The 26599-nt window shown below is 45.2% G+C and overlaps 1 long non-coding RNA gene across 1 annotated transcript; it reads left to right on the top strand.

Annotated features, from left to right (window-relative positions):
- The first annotated feature begins 1336 nt into the window (after positions 1-1336).
- LOC121274762 lies at positions 1337-15545 on the top strand. The gene is made up of 3 exons (XR_005942293.1): positions 1337-1657; positions 8132-8225; positions 15305-15545. It is a non-coding gene; the product is annotated as an uncharacterized LOC121274762 (long non-coding RNA).
- Positions 15546-26599: the final 11054 nt, after the last annotated feature.

Genomic DNA, 26599 nt, shown 5'->3' with positions numbered 1-26599 from the left:
AGAGAGTAACCTAGTGTGAAAATAGAGGAGGGAATTAATTAATAAATTAGAGAGAGAGAGTAACCTAGTGTGAAAATAGAGGAGGAAATTAATTAATAAATTAGGGAGAGAGAAAGAAACCCAGTGTGAAAATAGAGGAGGAAATTAATTAATAAATTAGAGAGAGAGAGAGAGAGAGAGTAACCCAGTGTGAAAATAGAGGGGGAAATTAATTAATAAATTAGAGAGTGAGAGAGAGAGAGAGAAACCCAGTGTGAAAATAGAGGAAATTAATTAATAAATTAGATATAGAGAGAGAGTAACCCAGTGTGAAAATAGAGGGAATTAATTAATAAATTAGAGAGAGAGAGTAACCCAGTGTGAAAATAGAGGAGGAAATTAATTGATAAATTAGAGAGAGAGAGAATAACCCAGTGTGAAAATAGAGGAATTTAATTAATAAATAACAGAGGGTGAGCAACCCAGTGTGAAAATAGAGGAGGAATGTAATTAATAAATTAGAGAGGGCAACACAGTTTGAAAATAGAGTAGAAATATAATTGATAAAATAGAGCGAGAGTGCAACCCAGTGTGAAAATAGAGGAGGAATGTCATTCATAAATTAGAGAGAGAGAGTAACCCAGTGTGAAAATAGAGGAAGAATGTAATTCATAAATTAGAGAGAGAGTGCAACCCAAATTGCAAAGAGAGGAGGAATGTGTTAATGAATTAGAGAAAGAGAGAGGAACCCAGTGTAAATGTAGAGGAAAATGCAAACGATGAATTAGATAGAGACAGCGACAGCGACCCAGTGTGCAAAGATAGAAGGAAGGTAATGAATAAATGAGAGAGAGAGAGAGGGAGAGATCAATGCAGTGTGCTATTGGAGGTGTAAAAATGAATAGTGAGAGAGAGAAAGCAACCCAGTGCATAAAAATAAGGGAATGCAATTAATAAATTTGAGAGAGAGAGACAGAGCAACACAGTGTACAAATTCAGGAAGAATTTAATTAATAACTAAGAGGGGACAGTGTGAAACCTAGTGTGTAAATAGAGGTTGAATGTAATTAATCAATTAGAGAGAGAAACACGTTGTGCAAATGGAGCGGGAATGTGATTAATAAAATGGAGAGGGAGCAACCATTGTACAAATAGAAGTAGAATACAACTAATAAATTAGAGAGATAGAGAGTGAAAGCAACTCAGTGCGCAAATAGGTAAATGCAAATAATAAAGTAGAAAGAGAGAACAATTAAAAATAGAGCAAGAGAGCAAATACCACTTCCTGTCTTTTGGCAGTCTAACAATTTCCATTGTTTTTATCTGTCAAAAATATAGATTGCATCTCTCAGCACGTAGTCCTGGACCTTGCAGTATTCGTTCAAGAACAAGTATTTTCACTGGAGGACCAGCAGGTTTCAGGCAGAGCAAAGAGCGTCTTTCATCGAGTTGGTGATTCTCCAGCTGCAGCTGTTGTTTGTCTCAGTGTGATTCCCTGGGAAAAGCGCATGGAGCACAGTGTCCTGTGCGACAGAACTGCTCGGGATGAACCCCAGCAAAAAACACCGCAACTCTCTCCAGAACTTTGCAAAGGCAGATTCCACAAGGAGGTGAACGACATTGTCTTACGATTCGATGCAAAAAGCACCACACGGCGGAAGCACAGAGGATGCTGAAGGTGAGAGACAGACAATTAAGATTAACACAAAGAGGGGTGGCCGGGGGAGGACTTGCAATAACATGGAGAAGATGAAATGCTGAAGTTTGTGTCTGTGTATGTGTGTCTGTGTGCCTGTCTGTGTGTGTGTGTGTGTCTGTGTGTGTTTGTGTCTGTGTGTCTGTCTGTGTGTGTGTGTCTGTGTGTGTGTGTGAGTGTGTATGTGTGTTTCCTGGTCAGCAGTTTAGGTACTTATTATTTATTCATTCTCTGCATGTGGGTGTTGCTGCCTCTGCCAGCACTTGTAGCCCATCCCTAATTGCTCCTTGAGAAGGTGCTGGTGAGCTGTCTTGAGCAATCTAGCCTCTGCTGGATACTGTCAGAATCATACACTCAGACATGCACTTTCACTCACACACACATACACTCCTTTACCAATCTACACTCTGCAAGATACAGTCAGAATTACATAAACACACACACACACACACACACACACACACACACACACACACACACACACACACAAACACCTTTAACAATCATCCCTCTGCAGCAGAACTCTCAGAATGACATAGAAACACACACCTTTACAAATATACTGCCTGAATGTCTCACACACACACCTTTACAAATCCCCACCCTGTGTGCGTTCACCACCCCTGCTGTGTGTGTTTCCCCCTGTGTGTAATGATCAATTCATTATTCTGTGTAACTATCAATTGTCAGTCAGTCAACAAGCCTAATATTTAACGTCTTATGTACATATTTGGGGATTTTGTTGAACATTTAACAATCATATGTAATCTTTGTGCGCTTTAACTGTAGACTTTAAAGGTCCCTATCGTATATCGAGCTGTGACAAGTCACTCTGTTTAGGAGTTGCTGGTTTAACTATTTAACTCACTTAAAATTCTGCTAGCTCCATATCTGAAACTGACTCTCATAACAAGCTAAACTTGAATCAGCTTTTCCATTCAAATTCTCACATTAAACCAAAATCCCAAGCATACTCACCCTTGGCTCTCTCTCAGAAATCTCCACTCTTACTTCTTATAGCAGGTGACAGTTCAACTGGTTATCCCTAGGTCAGAATCAGACTCTTACTCTAAAATTACTCTCATTCTAAAATTAAACTTGTATCAGATTTACCTTTCGAATTATCACTTCATACCAGATTCACAAAAATACTCATTTCAGTCTGTCTCATTCAGGCTAATGTCTTCCCTCACTGACTGTGTGTCCATTACTGACTGTGCAATTTAAAAGTCCCTGTCTTAAATTGAGCTGTGAAGAGTCACTCTCTACTGCAGTCATCAAAAATATTCAGTCAAGGGTGATTGGCAGTGAACTGCCAAAAATCCAGTTGCCTGTTGAACTAGGCTGCTGAGCAATGTGTGCTGCGTTGTTTGAAGGTGAGACTGGCATTGGCTGCTCCCGCTCCTGGGTGAGGGTGGCAGGGTCAATGAGGCAATGGTGGAGGACCTCAGGAGCTGGTGGTCAGAGGGTGATTCAGACCATGAAACCTCCATGTGTGGATTAGGATTTCAGGGTGTAGATCCACATCATACATCGTGGTTTTGGAATCTGGCCGACTCCCATCTAATAGGAGGGCTAAATCATTCTCTCACTGATAACACACCTCTCAAATCAGATGGATTCACAGCTCTGGGTGCCAGATGTCACAGGTTTATTCAGCAAACGTTAATCAGTGAATAAAACGCAAGAGGCAAAGCTTCAGGCAAAAAGCTGCCAGTTTTTGGTTGAGATTTCAAACGGGTAAGTCACCAGGTCAGAATCCAAATCAATTGGACCATACGGACATGGGAGTGAGGAGCAGGAGTAGGCCATTCAGCACTTCGAGCATGTTCCACCTTTCAACAAGATCGTGGCTGAACTGCTTGGGGCCTCATCTCCACTTTCCTGCCTGTGTCCCCACCCGCCAGCCAAATTACGATTTGACCCCCTTGTCGATCAGAAATCTGTCTAACTCAGCCTTCAATATATTCAATGACCCGGCCTCCATTGCTCTGTGGGGGAGAGAAATCCATCCACAGACTAACAACTCTCTGAGAGAAGAAATTCCTTCTCATCTCCATCTTCAATGGGAGACCCCTTGTTCTGAAACAGTGCCCCCCCCCCCCCCCCCACCCTTAGGGCCCCCGCCACCCCACACGATGGGGAAACATCCTCTCAGTATCTTTGTTTCAATAAGGTCGTCTCTCATTCTTCTAAACTCCAATGGACACAGGCCCAACGTGGGCCAACCTTTCCTCCATAAGGCAGCTCCCTTCATCCCAGGACTCAGCCCAGTGAATCCTCTCTCAACGGCTTCTCATGTGATCTGCCCCTTTCTAAAGTGAATAGGACAAAATTTATAGTAACTGAATTGCTAACTACCAGTTACAATACCCAACCTTTCAGGGGTCTGATTATCTCAACTGTACAAGACGTTAGTTGGATCACACATAGAATACAGTGAACAGGTTCGGTCCGCTTATCGAAGGAAAGATGTACTGGCATTGGTGGGAGTCCAGAGAAGGTTCACTAGGTTGATCCCGGGAATGGAGGGATTTCCTTATGAGGAGAGCTCAAGTAGGTCGTGCCTGTACTCACTGGAGTTTAGAGGAATGTCATGCAACCTCACTGTAACATAACATTCTTAGGAGGCTTGAGAGAGTAGATGCTGAGAGGCTTTTTCCCCTTGTGGGAGAGTCTAGGAGCAGAGGGCATAATCTCAGAGTAAGGAGGCTCACATTTATAACAGAGATGAGGAGCAATTTCTTCTCTTACAGAGTAGTCAATCAGTGGAATTCTTTACCGCAGAGGGCTGTAGAGGCTGGGTCATTGAGTATATTCAAAACTGAGACAGACAGACAGATTGTTAAGCAGTAAGAGAATCAAGCGGTATGGGGCAAAGGCAGTAAAGTGGAGTTGAGGAATATCAGGTCAGGTGTAATCACATTGAATGCTGGAGCAGACTCGATGGGCCGAATGGCCTATTTCTGCTCCTACCTCTTATGATCTTAAATCATAAAAAAAAATCTCGAGTTACATCCAAAGCTATCACAGACGATGATTCAGCACCCAAATCAAAAATTAAATAATAATCCTGAAACACAGCACCGCATCCCACACACCACCATCAATGAGCCCACACCTCATGCTCCCGGAGACTTTCCCTCAGTCCAGAAATCAGGTTGCAACCCACTCACCGTCCAACCCAGATCTTCCGGGTCATTTCTTCTTCTCCTCGCCGGGATCCTCTTGTAATTTTGGCACCAGCTTCTTGCAGGGAAGATATTTTTTTAGCATTTCATGTACCTGGGAATGGACAATTGAGGAGTAAAGTCGGAGAGAATGGGAACGCTGTTACTGAGCAACTGACAAGGGGATCTCAGGAGACATGGACGGGCCCCTTAGCACGAGGGAAATTCCTTCCCTGAACACAAGGGGGAAACGTGAACCCCCCCCTCTACACCCAAACAATCCCTGCCCCCTACACACCAGCTCACTCTCTTCCCATTTAACATCTGGGAAATTCACTCCCCACTCCTCCCTCTATCAGTTCAATCAAACAGCTACCAGAGGGTGAGGAAGGGAATTCTTACCCCTACACTCGTCTCAACGCCAACTGGAGATGGCCAATCAATGAAATGGTTAAATAATGCTGACTCGGGTTATTGAATGGGTGATGCCCACAGCCCGAGAATGACAGCAGGATGAATCCCCTCACCTGCTGGAGATGGGCTTCCTTTTCCTGTCCAGGGTGTCAAGTGTGTTCTTGCCGTTGTACATCACTTGGACTTCGGTATTGATTTGGTCACAATTCACGTTGTTGAGGTCCAGGACCACTGTAACATCGAGAGGACAAGGCTTCAGACACACCCACACAAAGCCCCTGGGCAGGGTTAGAGGTGGGAGTGAGAACTGGGTACGGAGGTGGATTGGAGGGGAGGGGTTGTGTAGGGGTGAGGGAGAGGGGTGGGGCAAGGCTTGAGGGTCAGTCTCTGTCCACTCCCCTCGCTGACAGACTGAATGAATCCCTGTGATGAAGTTGTATTGGGAGAAGTTTATCCTCAAATTGAGTTGACGAGTCAGGTACCTGAATCTGATGATCCGACTCTGACAAAGGATGGACGCCGAGTGGAATCTCCACTACTTTGTTCCTCAGATCTCTCATTGTGTGATGTCTCCCGGTCTGTGATAGAACAAGGGAATGTTACTCAAGTGCTTGCTGAACCCCCAAATCCCCAAAGCACTGTACCAAAACATCCCAAAAACTTAGACCCCCTCATACCCAAAAAATTCTGAGCCATGAAACTCCGAAACACTAAACCCCAACATCACTGAATCATAAAACCCACAAACACTGAATCCCCAAACTCCACTGACATTGAAACCCCTAAACACCAACTAAGACTGAACCCCAAAACACTGAAAACCCAAACGCCAGAACACTGAATATTGTTTCAAGTTGAAATTTAGAGAGATAGTCAGATACTGAGATGGAACGGTCAGCCTGAGTTTTTGTTAACTGTCAACCTCTGTTGTCTGAATAGTTTTTTATGACTGTAGCAAGAAGCTGAGCTGGAGAGTTACTCATCACAGCTCAGTATAAGACAGGGAATTTTACACTGTGCAGTCAGTAATGGACACACATTCAGTGAGAGGAGACATTGGCCTGAGTGATACACAACTGAATGAGTATATTAGTGAAGTTGGAATTTGCTTCAAAGTGAGAATTTGAATGGTAAATCTGTTTCAAGTTGAATTGTCGAGTAAGAGTCTGATTCTGACCTAGAAATATTCTGTTAAGCAGGCAGCTGCCTTAAGAAGGGTGGACATTTCTGAGACAGATCCAAAAGTGTGTGTTTGGCAATTTGGTTCATTGTGAGAATTTAGATGGTAAATATGTTTCACGTTGATGTTTAGAGTAAGGGTCAGATTCTGGCCATGAGCTTGCAGATTTTTAAGTAGGATAACTGGATAAACAATTGTCTCTGGTTTAAATCACCTTTGCCTGAATAGTTTTTGATGACTGTAGCAGGAACCACAGGTAGAGAGGGCCTCATCACAGCTCAGTATATCACAGGGGCTTCTACAGTGTGCAGTCAATAATGGACACACAGTCAGTGAGAGGAGACATTGGCCTGAGTGATACACAGACTGAGTGAGTATATGTATGAATTTGGTTTAAAGTGAGAATTAAAACGGTAAATGTGCTTCAGGTTCAGTTGTGGAGTTAGTCAGATTCCGGCCTGGAACTAACAGATGTTTCAGTAAGTTAAATAGTTACAGCAAATGTCCCTGGTTTTAATCACCGCAAGAGAACATTTAATTGGGAGGAAAGTTTAGAAAATGATTCATTTAATCATTAATGCAGTCTGAAACCCACCAATGTCACCCTACTCTGTCACTCCTAACTGTAAACCAGTCATTACATCCCACTCCCCTCACTCATTGCATCCCACTGCACTAACTCACTGCATCACACTCCCCTCAGTAACGGCATCTGACTCCCCTCAGTTTCTACCACCCACTCCCCTCACTCATTACATCACACTCCCCTCAGTTATGACATCTAACTCCCCTCAGTTGCTATATCACAGAACTCTCAGTCATGATATCTGACTTCCCTCAGTTGCTACATCACACTCTCCTCAGTCAGGACATCTGACTCCCCTCAGTTGCTATATCACAGAACTCTCAGTCATGATATCTGACTTCCCTCAGTTGCTCCATCATACCCCCCCTCAGTCATGACATCTGACTCCCCTCAGTTGCTAAATCACACAACCCTTAGCTACTGCATCCCACTCCCCTCAGTTACGCCAGCTCTCTCCCCTCAGCCTCTCCATCCCATTCCCTTATGTGTGAGTTTACAGCGACCGGATTGTGTGAAAGATATTTTGTAGAATATTCACTCCAGGCTGATACCTGTTATTATTGATCCTGTCGGGCCAGATGATACAGCGACTGTGGATTTTGGAGTTGAGTGTCCTTCAGATTCCGGAGTTGGTGTTGTCCCTGGACCTGAAATGAAGTAAGTGGACATGGGAGATTGCAGAGTGTGGATCACCTCAAGAGATTTTTAACTTGATAGGAAAGTTTTGAAAATGATTCACTTCATTATTTACGCAGTCTGAACCCCACCAAAGTCCGAACCCCACCAAAGTCTGACTCCCACCAATGTCACTCCTGAATGTACCACAGTCAATAACTCCCAGTCTCCTTACTCACTATATTCCACTCCTCTCACTCACTACCACAAACTACCCTCAGCCAGTACATCCCACTACCCTCACTCACTGCAACGCACTCCCCCACTCACTACAACCCACTACCGTCGCTCACTGATTTACACTCCCATCAGTCCAAGTCCCATCCCACTTGGTAATTCCATCCCACTCCCTTCAGTATGAGTTTGCAGTGATGTCGTGTGAAGATTTTTTTTGCAGAATATCCCCTCCAGACTAATACGTGTTATTTCAGATCCTGTTGCGGTCGATGATGCAGGGACAGTGGATTCTCTAGTCAAGTGTTCCTTAGGTTCCGGAGTTGGTGTTGTCTCTGGATCAATAATGAGGTAAGGAGACATGGAAGAATTCAAACTGTGTTTCATCTCAAGAGAGCATTTACTTGGTAGGAAAGTTCAGAAAATGATTCATTGCAACTTTCATACGATCTGAAACCCACCAATGCCAGTCTGTTCTGACACCCCTCACTGAACACATGTCACTACCTCCCAGTCTCCTCCCTGACGTGTTCCGTTCTCCTCAGTCCCTACATGCCACTCCCCTCACGTACTGCATCCCACTCCCCTCAGCCCCTACGTTCCACTCCCGTCAGTCCTTACATCCCACTCCTGTCAGTCCCTACATTCCAATCCCCTCAGCCCCGACATCCCACCCCCCTCAGTCCGGATGTCACACCCCCCTCAGTCCCTGCGTCAAAGTCGCCTCAGTCACTAATACCAACTCCCCTCAGTCACTAATACCAGCTCCCCTCAGTCACTAATACCAGCTCCCCTCAGTCACTAATACCAGCTCCCCTCAGTCACTAATACCAGCTCCCCTCAGTCACTAATACCAACTCCCCTCAGTCACTAATGCCAATTGCTCTCACTCACTAATGACAACTCCCCTCAGTCCCTGCATCACACTCCTTCAGACACTTCATCCCACCACCCTCAGTCCCTGAATCCCAATTACCTCAGTCACTTAATCCCGCTCCCCTCAGTCACTTCATCCAAATCCCCTGAGTCACTACCTCCCTCCACCCTCAGTCAACCAGATGCACACACCTCAGTCACTTCATCCTACTCTGCTGCCCCACGAGACCCCACTGCCCTCAGTCAGTGGACTCCACTCCCCTCAGTCACTACATTGTATTTTGTAGAATATCCCCTGCAGAATGATAACTCTTATTCCAGATGCTGTAAGCTGGATTATACACGGGCACTGCAATTGTATGTTCCTCGGATTTCGGAGTTCTTGAAATTCCTGAATCTGCAATGAACTAAGGAGACATGAGAGATTGAACAGTGCAGAGAACCACAAAATAGCAATTAATTGGTAGGAAAGTTTACATAATGATTCACGTCTCCAGTTATACAGTTTGAAACACACCAATGTCACTCTACACTCTCACCACTGAATGTCCAACAGTCAATAACTCACGCAGTGCATACCACTCCCGTCAGTTCCTACATCCCACTCCCATCAGTTCCGACATCCCACTCCCGTCAGTCCCTACATCCCACTCCCGTCAGTCACTGCATCCCACTCCCGTCAGTCACTGCATCCCACTCCTGTCAGTCACTGCATCCCACTCCCGCCAGTTCCGACATCGCACTCCCGCCAGTTCTGACATCGCACTCCCGCCAGTCCCGACATCGCACTCTCATCAGTTACCGCATCCCACTCCCCTCAGTCACTTCATCCCACTCCCCTCAGTCACTGCATCCCACTCCCCTCAGTCCCGACATCCCACTCCCGCCAGTCCCAACATCGCACTCTCGTCAGTTACTGCATCCCACTCCCCTCAGTCACTGCATCCCACTCCCCTCAGTCCCGACATCCCACTCCCGTCAGTCCCAACATCGCACTCTCGTCAGTTATTGCATCCCACTCCCCTCAGTCGCTTCATCCCACTCCCCTCAGTCACTGCATCCCACTCCCCTCAGTCACTTCATCCCACTCCCCTCACTCACTGCATCCCACTCGCTCACTCATTGCATCCCACTCCCCGCAATCATTGCATCCCACTCCCCACAATCTCAGCATCCCACACCCCTCACACACTGCATCCCACTCCCCACAATCGCAGCATCCCACTCCCCTCACTCATTGCATCCCACTCCCCACAATCTCAGCATCCCACTCCCCTCACTCACTGCATCCCACTCCCCTCACTCATTGCATCCCACTCCCCTCACTCACTGCATCCCACTCCCCTCACACACTGCATCCCATTGCCCACAATCTCAGCATCCCACTCCCCGCAATCTCAGCATCCCACACCCCTCACACACTGCATCCCACTCCCCACAATCGCAGCATACCACTCCCCTCACTCATTGCATCCAACTCCCCACAATCTCAGCATCCCACTCCCCTCACTCACTGCACCCCACTCCCCTCACTCACTGCATCCCACTCCCCTGACTCACTGCATCCCACTCCCCTCACTCACTGCATCCCACTCCCCTCACTCACTGCATCCCACTCCCCTCACTCACTGCATCCCACTCCCCTCACTCATTGCATCCCACTCCCCTCAGTTGCTACATCCCACTCCCCTCAGTCACTTCATCCCACTGCCCTCAGTCACTTCATCCCACTCCCCTCAGTCACTTCATGCCACTCACCTCAGTCATTTCATCCCACTCCCCTCAGTCACTTCATCCCACTCACCTCAGTCACTTCATCCCGCTCCCCTCAGTTGCTACTTCCCACTCCCCTCAGTCACTTCATCCCATTCACCTCAGTCACTTCATCCCGCTCCCCTCAGTCACTTCATCCCACTCCTGTCTGTCATTACATCCAGCTCAGCTGCCCCAAGAGACCCCACTCCCCTCAGTCATACATTGTATTTTGTGGAATATCCCCTCCAGAATGAGAACTCTTATTTCAGACGCTGTTGAGCTCGGTAATACACGGGCACTGCAATCTTTAGTTGTATGTTCCTCAGATTTAGGAGATGTTGATATCCCTGGATCTGCAATGATGTAAGGAGACATGGGTGATTGACAAGTGTGGAGAACCTCAAGATAGCAGTTAATTGTTTGGAAAGTTTAGAAAACGATTCATTTCTCAATTTATACAGTCTGAAACACACCAATGTCACTGTGCTCTCTCCCCTCTGAATGTCCAACAGTCACTAACTCCCAGTCCCCTCAGTCATGCACCCCACTCCACTCAGTCACTGCACCCGACTCCCCTCAGTTACTGCTCCCAACAACCCTCAGTCACTGCTCCCGACTCCCTTCAGTCTCAGTATCCCACTCTGCTCACTCTTTGCATCCTATTCCTTTCTCTTATTGTATACCACTCCCCTCAGTCACTTCACCCCACTGCCCTCACTCATAGCATCCCACTCCCCTCAGTCGCTACATCCCACTCCCCTCAGTCCCTTCATCCCACTGCCCTCAGTCACTTCATCCCACTGCCCTCAGTCACTTCATCCTGCTCCCCTCAGTCACTTCATTCCACTGCCCTCAGTCCCTTCATCCCACTGCCCTCAGTCACTTCATCCCGCTCCCCTCAGTCCCTTCATCCCGCTCCCCTCAGTCACTTCATCCCACTCCCCTCAGTCGCTACATCCCACTCCCCTCAGTCGCTACATCCCACTCCCCTCAGTCGCTACATCCCACTCCCCTCAGTCCCTTCATCCCACTGCCCTCAGTCACTTCATCCCGCTCCCCTCAGTCACTAATACCAACTCCCCTCAATCACTGCCTTCCTCCCCCTCAGTCACTTCATGCCAGTCTACTGACCCATGAGACCCCATTCCCTCAGTCTCTGGACCCCACTCCCCTCAGTCATACATTGTATTTTGTAGAATATCCCCTGCAGAATGATAACTCTTATTTCAGACGCTGTTGGACTGGATTATACATGAGCACTGCAACTTTTAGTCATATGTTCCTCAGATTTTGGAGTTGTTGATACCCCTGGATCTGCAATGAAGTAAGGAGACATGGGAGATTGACAAGTGTGGAGAATCTCAAGATAGCATTTAATTGGTAGAAAAGTTTAGAAAATGATTCACCTCTCCATTTATCCAGTCTGGATCACAACACTATCACTGTGCTTTCTCCTCCCTGAAGGTCAACAGGCACTGCAGACCACACCCCTCACTCACTGTACTTCACACCCCTCACTCACTGCACTTCACACCCCTCACTCACTGCATTTCACACCTTGCACTCACTGCATCCCACTCCCCTCACTTTTTGCATCCCACTCCCATCATTCACTACATCCTACTCCCCTCAGTCACTTCATCTCAGTACCTTCAGTCACTCCATCCCAGTACCCTCAGTCACTTCATCCCAGTACCATCAATCACTGCATCCCGCTATCCTTAGTTACCGCATCCCACTCTCCTTAGTCCCTGCATCCCACCCTCCTCAGTCACTGCATCCCAGTCTCCTCAGTCACTACATCCCAGACTCCTCAGTCACTGCATCCCACTCTCCTCAGTCACTGCATCCCAGTCCCCTCAGTCACTACATCAAACTCCCATCAAGTCTGCATGCCATTCCCGTCAGTCACAACATCCCTCTCCCGTCAATCACTGCACCCCTCTCCCCACAGTCAATGCACCCCTCTCCCCACAGTCACTGCACCCCTCTCCCCACAGTCACTGCACCCCTCTCCCCACAGTCACTGCACCCCTCTCCCCACAGTCACTTCATCCCACTCCCCTCAGTGACTTCATGCCACTCCCCTCAGTCATTTCATCTCACTCCCCTCAGTGACTTCATGCCACTCCCCTCAGTGTCTTCATCTCACTCCCCTCAGTCACTTCATCTCCCCTCAGTCACTTCATCCCACTCCCCTCAGTCACTTCATCCCACTCCCCTCAGTCACTTCATCCGACTCCCCTCAGTCACTTCATCCCACTCCCCTCAGTCACTTCATCCCACCCCCTCAGTCACTTCATCCCACTCCCCTCATTCACTTCATCCCGCTCCCCTCAGTCACTTCATCCCACTCCTTTCAGACAGCACATATAGTTTGGAACCATCAGGCAGATTGTCAGAAATTGAATTCGCCAATAATACTGACGTTCATTCAACCGAAGCATAATAAAACAACGATGCACTTATGAAACAATCAAAGTCTCATCAATCAACATTTTAAATGAAGTCAAATTTTTCACATATTTAATAAGGAAAGGCAAAGAGAAAAGTATGCTTATCAACGAAGTCCTACAGGCCTCACGCTTGAAGTGTTAACACATTGACATCAATCGCTGGGAGGAGGTCGCTACCAATCAGTCAAAATGGCCAATACGTGTCCATCATTCTGCATCAAGCTTTCAGTCACAATGTCTTAATGATGAGGCAGAGTGGCAACAGCAAATCCTGCTCTGCGAATCCCACTACCTGGTGAGACATCCAGCCCAATGTCCCTGAAGCTCTGCAGCTGGACAATCAGCCTGTTCATCCACATGAAGACCCACAGCAGGAATTTGCCAGCACGAGGAGACATCATCATCGAATCGAGAGACAGCCGAAGCTGAGGACAATTTAGTATCCAGCTTGGTGATGTGACCGTACTTGGACACAGAACACTCAGTCCCCTCATTAAATCATTGGCATATATTGTAAATTTGATGAGAATGGCGATTGATGAAGATGATTAGGCACCAGGACAAGGACAGTTGGGAGTGTCATAGAGATTCAGTAGGTCACAGGGCTACTAATCCAGAGAGTGTGACTTCAGATTTCACCCCTGGGGTGTGAGAATTTGAATTTAAAAGCAAGGCTGTATACACACAGCCTGGAGCAATAAAAGCCACTGGCAGATTGTGAAAGTTGCAAGGATTTATACAGTGAATGTTCTCTCTCTAAAACAGTGTTCGTTAAGATTCGACTTCACAGTTTTCCAAGGCTCCCTTGACAGCAACTCACAATCTCATCAAACAAACCAATTAGAAGGATAAGGGCAGCAGGCTCATGGGAAAGACACGGCCTGGAATTTCCCCTCCAAGCCTCACACCAACCTGACTTGGAACTTAATCGGCCGTCCCTTGACTGTCGCTGGGTCAACATCATGGAACTCCCTAACACCACATGGACTGCATTGGATCAATAAGGCGGCTCATCGCCAATTTCTCAAGGGTAATTACTGATGGGCAATAAAAGCTGGCCTAGCCAGTGAAGCCCACTTCCAAAGAAGCAATGGAAATATATATTCTGGCCATTACACAATGTTGGCTATAAAATCTTCAGACCTGCTGTCAATTTCAACCACTTCCCCCCACACCCCAACACCCCCCTTAACCATTCATGGTCAGCAACTGGAGGCAACTTATGATATAGGGGAAAAACCTGTTCCAATTATCAGGTGAGATGTTTCCTTGTTTTGTTATCGCAGCTCCTTTTATTTATAATATTTAATTTGCACAAATTTTGTCACATTCTGCATCATTGATGAACGATATTGTTCAGCCAACCCGCATTGCCAATGGTCGCAGATGAATCCCATGTGATGAACGCTGTTGGATGTGTTGTTGCAGAGACTGACACACTCACGGCAGATTGTACCGGAGAGTGAGGGGGAAGCAAGTGGTGACCCCAAAGCATCTCTCACAGCAACATTTATTTTTAGGCTTTGGCAAGCATTTGGCTATGAATGGACCTAATAATAGGATCAGGGATTTGTCACTTGCTGGGTATTTGTTCAATGGGGTGTGTGCTCCTTATCCTGTCCACATATTGGGCTCAGTAATTGAACTGTATTCGAATATTAGCAGGGTGTCTGTAGGAGGAGAGGGGCTGGAGATGGAGGTAGAGAAAACATTCAGTTATTCAATTTCTTGCATCGATGAATGAATTGAACAAGTCGAGTAAAAGGATATTTCAGCACATTCATCAACTGCTTCCTGAAATTCGTTTGGGTCACAGTGTAAATCCCAATGTTTGTGCAGCAGCTCAGGAGCTGCATCATGAAGCCCAATTCCTGCACAAACCATGACAATTCTCCATTATTTTTGTGAATATACAATATCCGCAATGATATTGAATACACCGTAAACAACAGCCACAACAGGATGAAATTGGCCGAGATAACAGCCAATAAAATGATGGATTTCCTCCAACTCTCCATCTCTGTGGTCCCTCCCCACTACTGTGAGCCCGGAGTCTCCTGCGAGCTCTGCTGCTCATTAAAACGTGTCTGACAGTGAGAACAGTGAGCTTAAGAAAAAGGAAAAATGGGACCGTTGGTTTTACAATGTAATGGAGGAGCTCTATACTCCCCAAACAAGAGAATGCTGAGCCTTGACTGTTGTATCACAAAACTAGGGGAAATAGCAGAGCAAATACTTTACTAAAAACATTAAATACCAGGTAATGTGCTTTAAACAGCTCAGCACAGTCACAGTTCCCAGAACCGCAGCTGCTATTTGCTGAGTGCAATATTTTGTTTTCAGCTCCTGGCTACAAATAGCTGCAAATCGATCAAAGGTGAAAGTGACAGTGAACCAGACTGAACGGTCAGTGGCTGCATAAATCAGGACAGCATGGATATTACACAGGGGGATAGAGTCGACGAAAATAAACTGATCCAGGTAAACAATCGGAATGTGTTTCATTGTTAGGTCAAGGATAATGACCAGTAGATCTGGCGCTGCCATGTCCACCAGGTAATGAGTGACACATTTGGAGAGACCACACTTTACGATCACAATCGTAAGTAAGCTAACTGGGAGGAAGGGAAAATAATCGTAGAGATTAGAAATCAGGCGTAACCAGCTTTATATAGTGTCCATTGTACTGGTGTAGTTTATTGTAGTGATGCACTGATCTGATTGTACCTGAAGGTACAGAGGAAAGATGATGTGAGAAAATGGCCTTTGAACTCAGTGTTGATCCTAATACTCGCATTGGTGCCAAGTCTGACTGAAACTCTGCTCACCATCTGAACACTCAAAGTTCTAATGGAACTTACTTCTATCTTTTCTAAAGTTACATTCCAAACATCATTTTTGGATTCTGCGCCTGACTAAAAAGCCAGACACACCTTCAGCCACTTCCCCTCCACATTTATCCGATCTGATGAACGGTAGCATGCATTCTGGATTTCCTGCATTATTGGCTGGCTTCTGGAGCGGTCAGCAGGGCCAGGAGTTGTTCCCAATGCCGACCTTGTAACCCGGAGCCAGGTGTGGATCCTGACTGAGCCGCAATGCTTTAGTGGCCACGACTCCCTGAGCTGAAATATTAACTCTGCTTCTCTCTCAGACTTGCAAACTGCAGTGTTTGCACAGAAACGACTTATATTTATGTAGGACTTAAAATATAACATAAAACATGTCACCGTGATTCACAGGAACAAGATAAAATAAGGTATAATGCTGACCAAGACAAGGAGATATTAGGTAAGATGACAATGTCCTTGCTGAAATAGATCTGTTTGAGGAGTGTTGGAAATCAGGAAAGCGAGCCTGAGATAATAAGGGAGGATTGTGTGGGGAAAGGTAGGGGTTTGGGGGAAGTTTGTGGGGTGGGGTTTTTTGTGTTGTTGGAGCAATAGGGCAGATGGCGGTATGGGGTGGTGGGAGGGTTGGTGGGGAAGGGGTCAGGGTTGGTGGCGGTAGATGGATGGTAGAATGGGGAGATGGTGGTCGCGGGGGGAACACCAGACATTTTGGAAAGATACCTATCACAGAGGAAAGTGATATTGGTTATTGAGGCTAATAATCTTATTTCAGGGATATCACTGAAGGAGTTCCACAGGGTACTGTCCTCAGCCCTACCATCTTCATCTGTTTTACTAATGACCTTCCCTTCATGATAATATCAGAAGTGGGGGTGTTTGCTGATGAGTACACAATGATCAGCATCATACGCAGCTCCTCACACACTGAAGCAGTCCATGTCCAAATACAGCAAGCCCTGGACAATATCCAGGCTTGTGCTGAAAAGTGGCAGTTAGCATTCGACACCAAGTGTCAGCAAAGAACAGGTCAAACTGGAAAGAATGTTAATATCTCTCCTTGACATTCAGCATAATTGCCATTGCTGAGTCCCCCACGATCAACATCCTTGGAGCCACCATTGACTAGAGACTGAACTGGACCAGGCATATTAATATTGCGGCTAAATGAGGCCAAGAGGCAAAGAATACTGCCGTGAATAACTGACCTCCGGACTTCCCAAGGACTAACCATCATCTACAAGGCAAGAGTCAGGAGTATGATGGAATAATCGCCACTTGACTGGATGAGTACAGCTCCCTCAACACTGAAGACACTCGACACCATCCAGGACAAAGCAGCCCGCTTGTTTGGCACCACATCCACAAACATTCACTCTCTCCACCACCAAGGTACTGGAGCAGCTGTGTGTACCATCAACAAGTTGTACTACAGCGGCTCATCAAAGCTCCTTCGACAACATCTTTCAATCCTACGACCACTACCAACTAGAAGGACAATTGCAGCAGACACATGATATCCCATCTGAAATAGAAGCAATAAGAGAGGGGTCAAATCTGTCACTAGAGCCAGTCAGCGGTTGTGCCATTGACTGTGAAACATAAAGCAGAAGGAATTGGTGAACGGTGGTTGTTCAGGCTGGAGGGGAGAATGCAGTGGAACTCCACAGGGGGCCTTATTAGAAGCATTGCTCTTTGTGATATAAAAGCCATAGCCTCATATATTAAGGATATGGTATTGAGGCCTGGGGATGACACAACGATGTGAATACTACTAAGTAGTGAGGAGGGTAGCAGTAAGCTTTTCGAGGGCGCAGAGAGATCGGTGAAAAGATGAGGTGGAGAGAAGGCAAAACATGAAATGAAGAATTGTGAAAGCGACAATTGGAGCAATTTGGAAGGGGGTTGCTGAGGATAGCGTGAGAAAATGTTCCAATGTTTGAAGGTGGCAGAGCAACACAATTAGATTTTTAACAATGTAGATATTTCTCTTGATAAAGAGATGAAGATTGCACAAACCAGGAAATCATGCAGAACATTGACAAGACACAGTGTAGGCCTTCGCTTGAGTATTGTCTCTAACTCTGGGCCCGGCAATTTGGAAAGGGTGTCAGGGCCTTCGGGAAGATGTGGAGATGATTCACAGAAAGGGTCATAGGGATGAAGGGTTGTAGTCACGTGGAGAGATTGGCGAATCAGGAATTGTTTTTCTGTGATAAGATCAGGCTAATTGTCTGTTCATCAGGAGCGTTTTAAACCACGTTGGGTTTTGATAAGACTTAATCAGGAAGGACCATTTCTACGTGAACCTTGGATAATAACGAGGAGAAACAGATTAAAGGTGATTAACAAAGATCGGTAGAGGGAAAGGGGAGATGATTCCTCACAGAGACAGTGTTTACACTGAAACCTGGAATTCAATGCCTGGGGCGCTGCTGGAAGCAGATACAACACTAACTTGCAAAATGGAATTGAGTAAATACTTGCCCTGGAGGGGGTGGTTTTGTAGGGGAGGGTATTCGGGGATGGATTTTCAGAGCTAATGGGAAAAGGTAGGAGTGAGCATCCAATGGGATAGATGTTTCCAAGATCTCGGTTTGGCAATGTGTGCCAAATAGCTTAGTCTTGTACTGTGTGAAACCAAAGAAAATAGACATCCTGGAAATGTTCCAGGCCCTGAAACAAAAATCCACCCGAAGATAACCTGGACCCTAAAACGAATACAGGCCCTGCAGCGACCGCTGCCCCTTCAAGTCCAACAGGCCTTGAAACAATGGGCAGGAGGGGAAGACCTCGATAGCCTCCACAGCAGAATGTATCTCCCTTCCTGAACATAGTTACATTAGTCACATCCTTGGAGTCAAAGCTAATTTCCTGTTCCTGTCAAATAGGTAGGATGACCACATGGGCCCTTGATGTGTGCACTTGGACACAGCTTTGAAGGCCTCAGCTGGAAGACAATGGCAGCCAAAACCTCCGCTGTTTCTCTTCCATTTGACTGCTTGTTGCAGCTCTCCCATTGATTGCTGTTCATCAGATGCTGAAACTAATGCAGATCCTGACAATAATGTAGACCCCTGAAAATAATACAGACCCTGAATCCAATACAGAGCCTGAAATTAATATGGAGTGCGAAATTAGTACGAGCTCAGAAAGGAATACAGGCCCTGAAATTAACACAGACCCTTAAGCTAATACAGATCTGAAACGAATATAGACCCACAGACTAATATCGATCCTGAAATTAATACAGACCTTTAAACTAATTCAAAACCTGAAACTGATACAGGCCCTGAAACTAATACAAGTCATGAAACTAATAGAGATCCTGACACTATCACAGGTCCCGAAGGAAACTAACAGAGGCCCTGAATCTGATACAGATCTTGAAACTAATACAGACCCTGAAGCTAACGCAGTCCATGAAACGAATAGAGACCCTGATGCTATCACAGGCCGCGAAGCTAATTCATATCCTGGAACAAATACGGATCCTTAAGCAAATAAAAATCGTGGAACTAATTCAGGCCTCGAAACTAATTAAGGTCCTGATACAAATACAGATCGTGAAACTAATAAGACTCTTTATCTAGTGCAGATCGTGAAACTAATACTGACCCTGAAACTAATGCAGCCCCTGAAAATGAAATAGAACCTGAAACTTATATAAACCCTGAAACTAATGCAAATTCTGAAGCGTAACAGATCATGAAGATGGTACAGATCTTGAAACTAATAGAGATCCTGAAGCTAATACCGACCTTAAAGTAATGCAGAATACAAAGTTAATACACATGCTGTTAATAATACAGGTCCTGACTCTCATACAGATGCAATAACAATAACAGGTTCTGAAACTAATGCATATCTTGAAAATAATGCAGACCCTGAAAAATAATAAAGATCCTGAAACTTACTCTGAAACTAATACAGACTCTGAAATCAAAAGCAGACCCTGAAATAAATGCTGATCCTGAAACTAATACCGACCCTGAAACTAATACTGAATCTGAAACTAACACATACCCTGAAACCAATACACATCCTGAAACTAATGCAGGCTCTGAAATTAATATAGACGCTGAAGCTCATACAAACCCTGAAATTCATACGAACCCTGAATTTAATACAGACCCTGAATCTAAATCAGACCTGAAATTAATACAGACCCTGAAATTAATACACACTCTGAAAATAATACAGATCCTGAAAATAATACAAATACTGAAATTAATATTGAACCTGAAACAAATACAAACTCTGAATGTTAAACAGACCTGAAATTAATAAAGTCTCTGAAACTAATACAGACCCTTAAAGTAATACAGTTCGCGGCAGTAAAGCGCACCCTGAAACTAAATCAGAACCTGAACCTAATACTGATCCCGAAAATAATACAGACACTGGAAGTATTACCGAAACTGCAACTAATACAGATCCTGACATTATAAAGGCCCTTAAACTATTCAAGTTCATGACCATAAATCACCTCGTACAGACAATGAAATTAATACAGATTCTGAAATGAATAAAGACCCAGAAACTAATACAGAACCTTAAACGAATAAAGATCCTGAAATGAATACAAACACAAATGCATACAATGAATCTAAAACCGACCTGAAACGAATGCATACCTTGAAACTAATACAAATTCTGAAACTAATACAGATCCTGAAACTAATAAAGACCCTGAGAATAATGCAGGCCCTGAAACTAATACATATTTTGAAACTAGTACACATCCTCAAACCAAAACAATCGTGAAACTAATACAGAGTCGGAGAGAGAGTATTGGAGGGCACTTGCTGATGGAGACAGAGAGGGTCAATATCGCAGCATGTGTCCGGGAACCATAATCTGGGACAGACATAGGCAAGTAAAAAGTGAGACAGTGACACAAAAAATGTAGGAGAGACCTGCAGTTAATGGGAAAGAGAGTGAGAGTGAAGGAATATTGAAAGAGAGGTGTGTGAGAGATTGACAAACATGGAGTGTGAGTGAAAGAATGTGAGACGAACAGAGATAGTATGAGAGATAGTAACAATCAGTGGGTCGGAGTGAGAGTGAAGCAATGTGCAAGAAAGAGAGATGGTTTGAGGGAGAGTGACAAACAGGGAGTCAGAGTGCAAAAATGAGGGAAAGAAAGATGGTGTGATAGCGAGTGACAACAGGGAGTGTGTTTAAAATTGGAGAGCGAAAAAAGATGGTTTTAGAGAGTCACAAACATGGGGTGAGTGTGAGGGCTGAATGTTCCTGGTCCCATTAGTGCCCAAAGGAGTGGTCTACTCTTGTAAGAGTATTCAGACAAATAGAGCGGCTGGTTACCTCTTCATCAATATAGAAATGTAAATTTGGTGATTGATATAAAGAACAATGCCGGAGCCGGCAGGTTGTGGCACTTTGGTAGCCACCAACTACCAGCGCTGCACAACTTTTCTGGTTGGGCTGCACAAGCGCCAAATCTACAGGCGCTTATCATAATGAGGCTACATGGGGAGTTCCCACTATTCTGCATCTCACAGTGAGCTTGGCAATGGACAATTATTAGACGGCCTCCAGGAAAGATTGTTCCCTCATCTCACAATCCCAACATCAGTACTTGGGACTCTGACTGGATCTCGAATTCATGGTTACAAAGCATTCGGGAATATTCAGGTCACAGGAAGAAGCAGAGAGAGAGATAGAGACAGATTGAACTGAAAGGAATTCAGATGAAGTGTGAGCTGTGGATGGAAGTGAACTCTGTCAGTGGGTCCTTTTCATTTCCCAGTCACTGTGTGAATCAAGAAAACCGGATCACGTTATTTCAGATTGCATTATAGTTCCATCCAATGTGTCTGTGTGTGTGTGTCTGTGCGAGTGCGTGTCTGTGTCTACATCTGTGTGTATGTGTGTGGGTACGTGTGTGTCTGCGTGTTGGTCTGTGCATCTGTGTGTGTCTGTGTGTCGGCGTGCCAGTGTGTGTGTGTGTGCCTGTGTGTATGTGTGTATACGTGTGTGCGAGTGTGCATATCTATGCGCATGTGTACATGTGTGTTTAAGTGCCTGTGTGTTTGTGTCTGTGCATGTGTCTGCCTGTGTCTGTGCCTGTGTGTGTGGCTGTTTGAGAGTGTGTCTGTGCGTGTGTGTTTATGTCTGTGTGGGTGTGTGTGTGTGTGTGTGCCTGTGTGTGTGTCTGTGTGTGTGTGTCGTGGGGATCTCATTTCCTTCCACTTCAAATGTTTATCACTTCTGATCAGTGGTTGCTAACTCGCTGCTGTCTGATGTTGGTGAGTGTCTGTCGGTGTAAATGGCAGAGGGGTTTCAGAGACATTTTTGTGCTTTCACTGGCAAACATTTAGATTTGCTTTAATCACTTTACTCTTTATTCATTCTCCTCAGCATTATTAAAGTACTAAAGCGTACAATTAAAGAGCCCAATGGTAGGCGGTGCAGGAGAAATATTTAGCATAAAGTTTCAAACGCCAATTTTGTTCATATTGTTGCTGTTCCCCTGGATGTTCAGGACAGCACATGTGGAGGGGCTTGGCTTTGAACCTTTGCACTCTCACATTATCTGCCTGCACCAATGGGTGAGCGTAATGGGCGAAGCCGGCAGGAACATTTGCACCAAACCCATTCATTGTGCCCGACAAAGAAACCAGGACAAGCCCCTTTCCTTTCCATTGTGCCGTCATCAATGGGCCAAGGTCACTCCCCCATTCATTGTGCATTTTCAGGACCCTCCACGCTTTGTTATGACGTCATCATGGGTCTAGGTCCTGCTCTCATTTCCATTGTGCAGCCGGAGGAACCATCCCTCCAATTTAGCTGTCATCAATGCGAGCAGGCCCTTCTTACAATGCCGCCACAGTTCCTGCCCTTTCTATTATTCAGTCCTTATGAAGAACAGTCCCACCCCCTGGCCATTGTGCCGTCACATGACTCACCTGCCATATTATGCCGTTGTCATGGGGAACAGATCTCACCCCCTAGGCATTGTGCAGTCACAGGTGCCGCAACTCCTGTTATGCCCTCATCATGGGAAACAAACCCCACCCCACCCCCACCCCACCACCCACCTGCTCCCCGGGAGCTGTGTGGTTTAGGTGCCTCACCTCAATACTGTCACCATGGGGATCAGGTACCTTCCCCACACCATAGACCGGTGGCTGTGCTATACAACTCCTCCAGTCACACTGTCGAACGGCACAACCCCCCCACCCACTGGGAATGTGAATTAAAATGAGAAAATGCTGGACTTTCCCTGATTCATTTCTTCTCTCCCTTTTGAATGTATTCCACAATTAGTGCAAAGGGACATTTCAGCACATGCTTCAATTGTTCCCTGAATTTTGCCAGGGTCACAGCATAAACACAAGTATTTGTGGAGCAGCTCAGGAGCTGCATCATGAAGCCCAGTTCCTGGACATAAGGATGCAGTAATACGGAATCATAACCCAAACTTTGCATGCGGATCCATACAGAATATACCATAATCATTGCCCACAACAGGAGGAAATTTGCCGAGATAGCAAACAGTAAAATCATGGATTGCCTTCTACTCTCCATCTCCGGATCTCTGAGTCCCTCTCCACTGCTCTGAGCCCAGAGCCTCCTGCGGGCTCTGCTGCTCACTAAAATGTGTCTGATGGTGAAAACATTCAGCAGCAGAATCAGGACAAATGGGACACAGGGAGTAAGAATGTAATGGACAAACTCGAGTGTTACCCAAACCCTAGACAAGTAAACATCTAGTGTTACAGAACAAAACCAGGGCAGGTTCCTCAGTTGATACGGTCCTGTGAACATGAAATACCAGAAAAGGTTATTTAAAAAGCTCAGCACAGACACTGTTCCAAGAACCACAGCTGCTGTCTTTTCGGTACAATATCTACATTTCAGAGTTCGGCAAGATATGGCTACAAATTGGTCAAAAGTGAAAGTGACGGTGAACCAGACTGAGCAATCAGTGGCTGCATAAAGCAGCACGGCATGGATATTACAGATACGAAGGAACCACAGGAACTGAAACTTCTCCCGAAGAACAATTGGAATATGCCTCAATACCATGTCGAGTATAATCACCATTAGATCCGCTGATGCCATAGCCAACAGGTAGTGAGTTACAGATTTGGAGAGACCACACATTCCCCGGGAAATCATCAGAATTGTCACCGATAGAACTGCGAGCAAGGAAAATAAAGTGGGAAAGAATATATTAGGTTAGCAGAAAAGTAAAGTTGATAAATTATTGTCATTTTCGATTGTGTCACTATAATAATTAATACATTTAATTGATTTACCTGAAATAACAAATGGTGGAGGATTAAGATATTGTACGTCTGGAGATATTAAATATTCAAAGTATAATACTGATAATGTAGAAATCAATTTTATTGGAGGTGCAGGAGAACCATTACTTTGGGTGCCTGTTCCCAACATTTGAACGCGTCAGTCGAAATTAACAAAAGCGGTTAATAAAACAGCTGGGTCATTTTGCTTCATAAATAGATGCAAACGCCAGGAAGCTACTCTCACACTATTCAAAACATTAGTTTGGCCAAGCGTATTGTATTCTGCCAAAAAATGTGCAGCTCACTTTAGAAATAAGATGAATAATTTGTAGAGGGTAGAGAAGACGCAGGAAAGAATGGCACCGCAGGTGAGTGATTATAATAGCATGGATAGATTGGAGAAGCTTAGTTATTATCAAGAAGAGCGCAATCACAGAATGGGTGCAGCATGGAAGGTTGATATTCAGTACGTCTTATCCATGCTGGTCCACTGACAGAGCAATTCGTTGTTGTCACTTCCACAGCTATTACCCCCTTGTTCTACACTTATCTCTTTTTCAGCTACTAATTCGATGCCCGTTTTCCTCGGTTGGGCCTGGCTCCACCAAACTCTCAGCCAGCGCAATCCAGGTTCAGTTTTGTAATAAAGGTTTTCCTCTTGGTGACATCCCCTCTTTTTCCAATTACCTTATATCGATACCCTTTGATTCTCGATCCTTCCAACAATGAAAGTGTTTCTCCATGCCTACCTTTTCCAGACATTTATAATTTTAAATATTGCTTCAAGTCTCCCCTCAAACTTGTGTTTTCCAAGGAGAACAGACACAACTTTTCCAATTTATCTCCACAACTGGGATTAGTCAACTCAGAGCTAATTGTTGTCGATCTTTTCTGTTCCCTCTTTAGTGCCTTATCATTCTTGTTAAAATAAGATTTCCAGACTGGACACATTGCTCCAGCTGAGGACGAAAGTGTGTTTTATGGAGATTTATCATCTCCATCTTCCTTTCGTACTCTATGCCCCTCCTGATAAAGCCCCGGATGCGGGAAGATCAATGAACCAATGTCTCAACCCACCCTCCCACATTCACTGACTCACACACAGACCACTCTGCTCCTTCACCAATGTCAGAACTGTTTTCTGGGAACTTAACATTAAGATGTACAACATTTTGACCAGTTGAGAGAAATTGAGGAAAGATGCAGTTCTTTTTCCGTTTGCTGAATGGGTGACAAACGGGTGGCTCAGATATAATCTGACTGGCAGAAGAAGCAGTGGTATCATTTGAAATAGACTGACCAATAATGCGGCTCTGCCTGATTTAGTATTGCATTTCAAACATGAATATTTTACACATTCGAAGGGAAAAACTCTCTAAAGAGGTGAGGGGCAAAAATATAAGAATGCAAATATTCGCTTTCAGCCTGGCAGCCCATGTAACTCTCTGAGCACAGGAACGGTTGATAAGTCTGTTTTGATTCCAGTTAGGTTATAGGCAGCAGGACGTAATATCTGTTGAGTTTTATAAAGGTTTGTAACGAGGAGGTGAATTTTGAGGAAGATGGTGGCCTGGGGCGCTGGGGTGGTGGGGGGGGCGGGGGGACTGGGGGTGGTGGGTGGTGAGTGAGAGGAGGCGATTCTGGCTGTGTAACATTGTAATAGATAAACATATATGTCTCAATTTGAAAAAAAAAAGCCCAGATTTTGTGTTTATGTAGCAGATGGGTCGTGGTAGGATTGGAGATATGTGATATTAGGATGGTGGCCGTGGGCAGTATTTTGGAAAGGTGTATATTGGGCAGCAACTGAGCTCAGGGCATCAGCAAATGCTCTGGTTGAACATGAGGCATTGGGCTGGGTCTCAATATGGGGAGGGGGTGTGGTGGGTGGTTGGTGGAGGATGTGTGGATGGAGGACAGATTTTCGGTTGCAGTCAGGTGAACCTGGCTTTGATCCTCGCAAGGCTCAATTGAAAAGTAAGAAAAAAGAACAGCTGATCAGTGAAATGTGGCTTCCAGATATAATAGCGAGATAGACATCCAGGGATATCAACTGAACCGAAGATACGAATGTGAATTTCAAGCACAGCGTTGCAATTGAACGTTCTTAAAACCTGAAGAGAGAAAGGCTTACGAAGCACACCACCAACAGCGAGTATTTGATAGTAAAAACATTGAATAACCTGACGAACTTTTGGCACCCGATATTTGAATGTGATTCCATTATAAATCGTCAACACATAGTGGACATACCAGCGTAACCCATTGCCTCTTGTATGATACCAAGCGACTGTTCTCAGGTCCTGATGCAATGTTCAAACTTTCCAAGCTACTGTTATCAGGTTCTGATCCATTGTTGTAACATTCAAATCTATTGTTCTCAGATTTTGATCCAATGTTGTAAAAACCAAATCTATCGTTCTCAGATCCTATTCCATTGTTGTAAAATTCCAAACTATTGTTCTCAGATTCTGATCCATTTTTAATTATTCCAATCTATCTTTCTCAGA

Source organism: Carcharodon carcharias (assembly GCF_017639515.1).
Source record: "Carcharodon carcharias isolate sCarCar2 chromosome 38 unlocalized genomic scaffold, sCarCar2.pri SUPER_38_unloc_1, whole genome shotgun sequence".
In the NCBI taxonomy this organism is placed as follows: Eukaryota; Metazoa; Chordata; class Chondrichthyes; order Lamniformes; family Lamnidae; genus Carcharodon; species Carcharodon carcharias.
This window is presented reverse-complemented; position numbering and strand designations above follow the sequence as displayed.